General features: G+C 39.9%; 2 long non-coding RNA genes across 2 annotated transcripts in view; one reads left to right on the forward strand and one right to left on the reverse strand.

Moving 5' to 3' along the window:
* The window catches only part of LOC116702536 (uncharacterized), a 63,400-nt gene that overhangs the window by 14,800 nt on the left and 41,881 nt on the right, over window positions 1-6,719 (forward strand). The gene's annotated exons all lie outside the window — the stretch shown is intronic.
* Window positions 4,225-5,340, reverse strand: LOC116702538 (uncharacterized). Its single transcript, XR_004335189.1, has 3 exons — window positions 5,260-5,340; window positions 4,621-4,627; window positions 4,225-4,235 (listed from the first exon to the last, which is right to left on the reverse strand). It is a non-coding gene; the product is annotated as an uncharacterized LOC116702538 (long non-coding RNA).

Raw genomic sequence — 6,719 nt, forward strand, 5'->3', positions numbered from 1 at the left:
TAATGCCAGTATTTTCTCCTTTTGAAATTTCCCTCCCATGACGGAATTCCTGTTTGTGTTTTGGCCCGTGTGTAGCTTGACAGCCAGGCCGGGTTTCCAGATATACCTGTAAAAAACGTAAACCCAGCTTGCTACAGCTGTAACCGTAGTACAGCCATGAAAGCAGCAACAAACGAACCGGCTCAACAGAGATGGATTCTACCCTACCCCCAAAAAAATGTCCTTTTATGTCATTTCAACACTTGAATACTCACCTTGAATTCTAAAACGAGAGTACCCGAGTTGGTTGCTTGCAAAAACGATGTAGAGACAGCCAGTAAAGTGATCCCGACTGTTCCTGGCTAACGCCGCCATGCTAACCCTACTAACTGCTAACATTACCAGAGGACTAGGCAAGCGGACCATGGCTGTTTACAACATGTAGCCTGTTCAGCGGCCATAGCCGATAACGGTGAGTTATTTTAAGCCCAGAAAGTGGGGCTGTAAATCGGGAAGAGAAGATGGTGAGTTTGCAATGTGTTTTAGCGATTGTCGCCGCAATTCTGAGCCAAGAAAGGGTTCATTTGGGTGGAGATGACGGTAAGGTAGTGTTATTTTTAGAGGTTCCTACTTTAATTCTAAGCTTAGGAAGTGTGTCTGTCAGTTGGTTACAGACTTCTGCGTGAGCACTGACTTTTATTACCGTCAACATAGCCAGCATCTAACGTTAGCTACTCCGCTGTGCTGTGAAGTAATATGTGAGTCAAGCGTCTAGCAACATTGTTGTGGATGTTTCGGTCTCAGCCTGGAAACCTCCGTGAACTTTGAGTCTGAGGAGAAGGGGGCGCGGCGCTGAGGATGACTCTCTCCAGTGTTTTGAATTTGTACTGTAGTAACAATTTTAAGCACTAGCTGTCAGTATTACACATTGCACCTTTTTAAAAGGCCATGTTGCAGGTTAACCACCACTGTTTATTGGGTACAAAAAACATTCAAGATATGTATATCATTTTTTTTTAAATGTCTCCAAATAGTGTTAAATGCCAGTTTTTGTATTTGTCATTTTTTAAATTTATTTTTATATAGTTATTCATTATTCGAGAACAAAGCACAGAATTTAACCATAAATCCATATTGATGTTTTTTTTTTAAGGAAAGTTAATGTTAATGTTAGCACTGGGGATGAAAAGTGCAGTGTTGTAATTACTAATAGGTATGTTCAAAGACAACTCCTATGTTGACATTTATGGCGTTTTTCCATTAACGGAACCTGCTCGACTCGGCCGCGGTGCCCTATCCTCCTTTTTCCATTGCAGATTAGTACCGTCTCATGCGTGAAGCAAGCGTGGTCGTCATAGCAGGAAACACACACACAGAACGTCGAAGGTGTGTTGTTTTTGATTCTCGGCATGTGGCTGTTGCCACAGCCAGAAGACAAAATTAGTTTCAAAAGAAGCTGGAAGCGGCAAAAAACAACCGCTGGCTAAACTACTTAAACACGGCGAGTTTGTTCAGGACACCCCTGTTGTCGCTAGCAATGATGACGCAGTAAATAGTAACAATTCTCTCCGACTAATCTGTAGCCTGCAGGATTACACGTCACCTTTTTAGTATTGCCTCAGCTCGCTTGGAACCTTGACTGAGGTGGTACTAAAAAAAGTAGCTGTTAGCCGGTACCAGGTACTTTTTTCCGTAACGGAAAACCAAAAAAGGAGAGCAGAGTTGAGTAGGTACCATGTAATAGAAGAACGCCATTACACCAGTGCTGTACTAGCAGATTTTCACAGATTGAGCTGTTGAAATCAGGAAAGAGGTACAGGGTTCCTCTGTTGAAAAATAACAGGTATAAGCACTAATTTGTTCCTCTCGCAGGTAAGCTCATTAATGAGCAGCAATGAATGTATGACTATGATTTTTATAAATGTATATCTGTGACTGAATGGATATATGGATATGAATGAATGCAAGGATGCGTATGGAAGTATGATAGAGTGGTTGCAAGGCATGTATGGGTGAACAGAAGAATGTAGGAAGGATGGGTTTTATCTTATTTTAGTATAGAGAATGGTAATTAGTAATCTGCAATTTGCACAGCTGTTTGAGTAGCCCATACGGTATGTTTACTGTACATTTGTCTGAATTGTTTTAACCTTGTGCTTGTTGTTGTGTGTCTGTTGTAACTCTTGCAGCAATGTTACTAGGTGTCCTAAACAAATTTATCCTTAGGGAGACTAATAAAGATACTTTGATTTTGAGGTTTAAACATGCCTTTTACAAAAAGGGCTGTACTGAAAACATCGTGCTATATTATTACAGTACATAGTTCTCCTTACTGTTGTGAAAAGATTATATTGTTATACTGTTGTGGATTACATTTATATGCAAATGCTTTTGACGATATGTATTTGCAAAGTGAGCACCATGTACAGTCTAAAGGATAAATGTGTAAAATAAACGGCAATGTGATAAATTACACTTAATAGCAAATATTTATCTATTTTGTTGTTTCATGTCTTCATCTGTCTTAGGGAAAACACACTTTGAAATATGGAAAAAAGATACACTGTGAAATGCCACAACATTTGAGGCAATGCTATATGAAATCTTGCAAAAGTGAAAAACAGTTAAGACAGTAGGGTTTCCTTAACAAGAGTTTGATCTTGAAGTGTCTCCTCTACTGAGCGCAGTAGTCCTACCAAATCAAATCTTGCTTTTTTGATGAAAGGGAAATTGAATATCCCAGAATGCCTTGCCATAGTGGGCAAGGCAAAAGAGCCAGCTTAGCTGAGGGTTTCTTAGAGATTTGACTGTTTTTTAAATTTTTAATTTTTTTATCATGAACACTTCTGAAAAATGTGGTTAATGGGTGTCTATGAAAAATTATCCATCCTCCAGGTTGGGCCATCTGTAAGTCGGGAGTCAAAGGCAACTGGTCCTTTTTTGCTGGTGAAGATTTATCAAAGATTAACTGATAAATGTCCTCAAGACCTAAGCAAGTCCATTTACCTTTTGTGTTACTACTGTGGATTAGGGGTGCAATCTCATATCTCAACCCTTATCCGTCCACACTGAACAAATGATTATATTAGTCTTTCTGTGTGAAATAAAGCCCAACTTATTCATGCACAGCTGTTCACTGGCAATTCTGCATGATCCGTGTTCTATTTGTTGCTGAAAAATAGAGTAAATACCACTTAGTGTATAACCAATACAACATTTTCGTCATAAGAGATCCCTCATTATGCAAAATCAGTAGGCTACTGAAAAAAAGGTTTCAGTATGAAACTCCTTTGGCTCCAATAATACAAGTGTTGATGACAGGAGAAAGAGAAACAAAGGCAAATTCAGAAGGCTTAATTGGGATAAAGGCTTCTCTTTAAAGCCCATGTTGCAGGTTTAAGTTTCCAACAATTTTGTGCAATTTGCTTGTTGGCAATAAACATTTTAACTGTTATCCATTGTATTTGATGGTGTTGTAGATCACAAAATGGAATATAATACAAAAGTAGCCACTATTTTACAGCGGTTTGCAGTAATTCTCCTTTCCCCCACAATGCATTGTAATACGTCACGTTGGGGAGAAACCAGAGCAGCCCGCCTTGTCTTTGCCACTGGTCTGGCCTAATATGGCTTTTGGTCTTTTAATATTAACAGTCTATGGTCTCAACTGAGTTCGGTTGTCTGTGTTTATGATAATATTGGAGGGAAAGTGAAACACAGCTTAGGCAGGGATGTCGCTCGGCTTTTCACAAGTTTAGACAGCTAGCTAACGCTACGCCGCCGGACGATTGCTAACGTTAGTACAACAGCGTTAGCCTAGTCTGCTAGGTAAATGTTACAACTGCCTTTGGAGTTTCTGCGTCCATGTTGTCAACATAATACGTGTGGCATTAGTTCACTTTACTAGTAAGCTTTGCTCCTACGAGATGGGTGGGTTTTCGTTACACACAAAGCTAACTGGCTATAGTTAGCCTGTACGTATGTTAGCGGATATAGCTAACGTTGCGTAGCCAGCCAGCAACTTCGGCAGTAGAGTTTTGGCGAGCTAACCTCGACAGCTTTGTCGCCCACAATCAACTTGCTGGGATGTTTGAAATGGAAACACACGTATTGTGCCTTTTTCCGGTGATCCTGGACATTATTTATCTGGATGTGAAAGACGAAGGAATAGTAGCCCAAGTGTGCGCGACTAGAGCAATGTGTCCTACCACGAGTCAGTGTGGAAGCCAAGCTACAGCTGCAGCGAGCATACCCGTCTCTGTTCCGCAGTCTGCAGACCAAGGTGAATAAAGTTCAGATTCTCAGTTTAAGACAAATTCTGAGCTACATGAGTCAAGGACTTGTGTGAATGTTTCAACCTCACAGACAAGTCTTAAAAAATGTTTGAAGGATACAATGGTGTGCAAATACTTACCAAATACTGAGTATACTGTGAAAATGGTTCTTAAGAATTTCTCAGCTAATCGTAATCTGTAAAAGATTGGTTTTGCTCCAACCTGCTCCTTCCTAAAAAACATCCACATGGATTTATTTTACAATTCTACACTTTGTTCTCAAATAAAAACATATGTTAAATTCCACTCTGTTCTGTGTTTAATCAAACTTTAATATTTTCTAAAAAGAAAAGTCGTTCCTGTTAACCCATGTACTAATAACTTTTTTTTTTTTTTTTAGGGCAGGCGTAAACCAAACAGGGGTACACTGTAATACTGGTCAGTTCTTTTCTAAACTACATCTGGAGTAAAGCTATATTGTCACTGAGTTGCTCAAATGCTCAGTACCTACTGTACCAATCAGTTCTAACACTGCTACTATAAGGTATTCCCATTTGTCATTCTGTTTTCTTTAGATTATATGATATCAAGGGGAATGGCTATAGTGACCCAAAACAATTGTTTTGATAATACATAATACGTTTTTTATAGCCTGCCTGTATGCAGTGAACTGGTATTATGTAGGGATAAGTAGTCTTTCATATGACTCAGTCTAAAAAGACTGGTAAAGTAAATAAAAACAATTAAAATATTTTTGCATGCTGGCTTGGAGGGGACCATGATCCTGTCTGAAATGTGTTTATACTATCTTCTGCACATACGGATTCAAGCAGCATGCCTCAAATGTCGTTGAATGATGCACGTCACTTCTGCTGAGCTCCTCGACCAGCGGCTAAAACATACTCACTCCCCTACAGCACATGCTCTCCACCGCAGTTTCGGCACCACCACACAAGCCCCTGCCAAACACAGCAACACCTTTTCACCAGATGGAAGAGGTAAACACTTAAAAATAACACTAGGCAAATATTATGTTACTACAGCTAGTAAGCTACCATCAAAACGTTGGCTATCTAATCAGAAATGTGTTAACGTTGGGATTATCTTGGGGGGGGGGGAGCATGATGCCTTCTATTCCTAGATCTAGTTCGATAACTTTACTAGTACTTACCTGAACTAATGACATGATCATTGTCACTAGATGTAAAGAAAACATTGATGTTCACTCAGTGCCATTCACTGACAGTGAAAAGAAAAGTCATTATTATATGCACTGCTGCACTGGCACTGCTGCGTTGCTAAATAATTGCAACTCACCAGGAGACCCCTAATCTTGGCAAATCCTCATTTGCCCTCTCACATCTGACAGGTTCGAAATTATATGGCTGCTAGCCTTTCCACCGCTTCCTCATCCAAGTCAGTCGCCACAGTTTTAGTACCAGGCTGAGGCTACTCTCCCCAATGTGACGTCATCACCAAATTGAGTTAAAATACCAAAACAGACATTGGAGACATTTAAAAAAAAAATGACATACATATCTTGAGTGCTTTTTGTACCCAATAATCAACAGTGGTGGTTAACCTGCAACACAGCCTTTAAATCTAGCACTGTGTCACTATCATCACCAAAGTATGCTTGGGTGTAATACTGATGAGCCAGAACACGTTGTCTCCCCTCCAAGACAAGTAAAAGCTGGACTGGATTAATCATTCATGCTAAAGGTGCTACAGCCTGAAGTACCAGGCAGCAATGGCAATGTCTTGTGTGCATACTTGAAAACCTCCTGGACCGCCACTCTTAGTTTGAAAGTAGTCTTGCATTGCCAGACCTTTCTCAGCATTCCGGAATGGGAGAGAAACATGCTCTGAATTTTTTTGCATTTCCTTAAACCAATCACAATCGTTTTTGGCGGCGCTATGTGCCGGACCAAATGATGATAACTCTGCATAATAGCCTTGGGATAGGACCTTGATTTTTGGTGGAACGTCTCAAAAGTTGTTTTAGTCGTGTTTTTTACGGAAAACTCAGATTGGACAGATAGTCTAGCTAGCTGTCTAGATTTACCCTGCCGAGATCTGAGGAGCAGTTAGTCAGAGTCCTCATAAATCAATCGTAGTTTAAAATGCCAACACAAAGAAAGCGGAAGGTAAGGGTCATCCGGACGAAAATGAGGGACATCCTGCGGAATTTCGGGCGGCACCTGAACAATCACGGAAATTATGTTTCTTGTTATGTTAGTTTGAAAGTCTCCTATCTCTTCCCCTCATCTTTACACACAGTTGAAAGATTAGCATTTGTGTCTGTATTTCCATTAGAATCATAACCACTAATCAGTGCAATGGCTTGCTCCTAATATACATTTCATTTCTTTATGCAATCTTTGCGTAGGCTAGAGTTTCTCATATGAAGTGATTAGCTTAACATATTGGCAAATATAAGAGCGCAGAGAAGTTTTTTTTTTTTTT

The sequence above is a fragment of the Etheostoma spectabile genome, chromosome 15 (genome assembly GCF_008692095.1).
Source record: "Etheostoma spectabile isolate EspeVRDwgs_2016 chromosome 15, UIUC_Espe_1.0, whole genome shotgun sequence".
Taxonomy (NCBI): domain Eukaryota; kingdom Metazoa; phylum Chordata; class Actinopteri; order Perciformes; family Percidae; genus Etheostoma; species Etheostoma spectabile.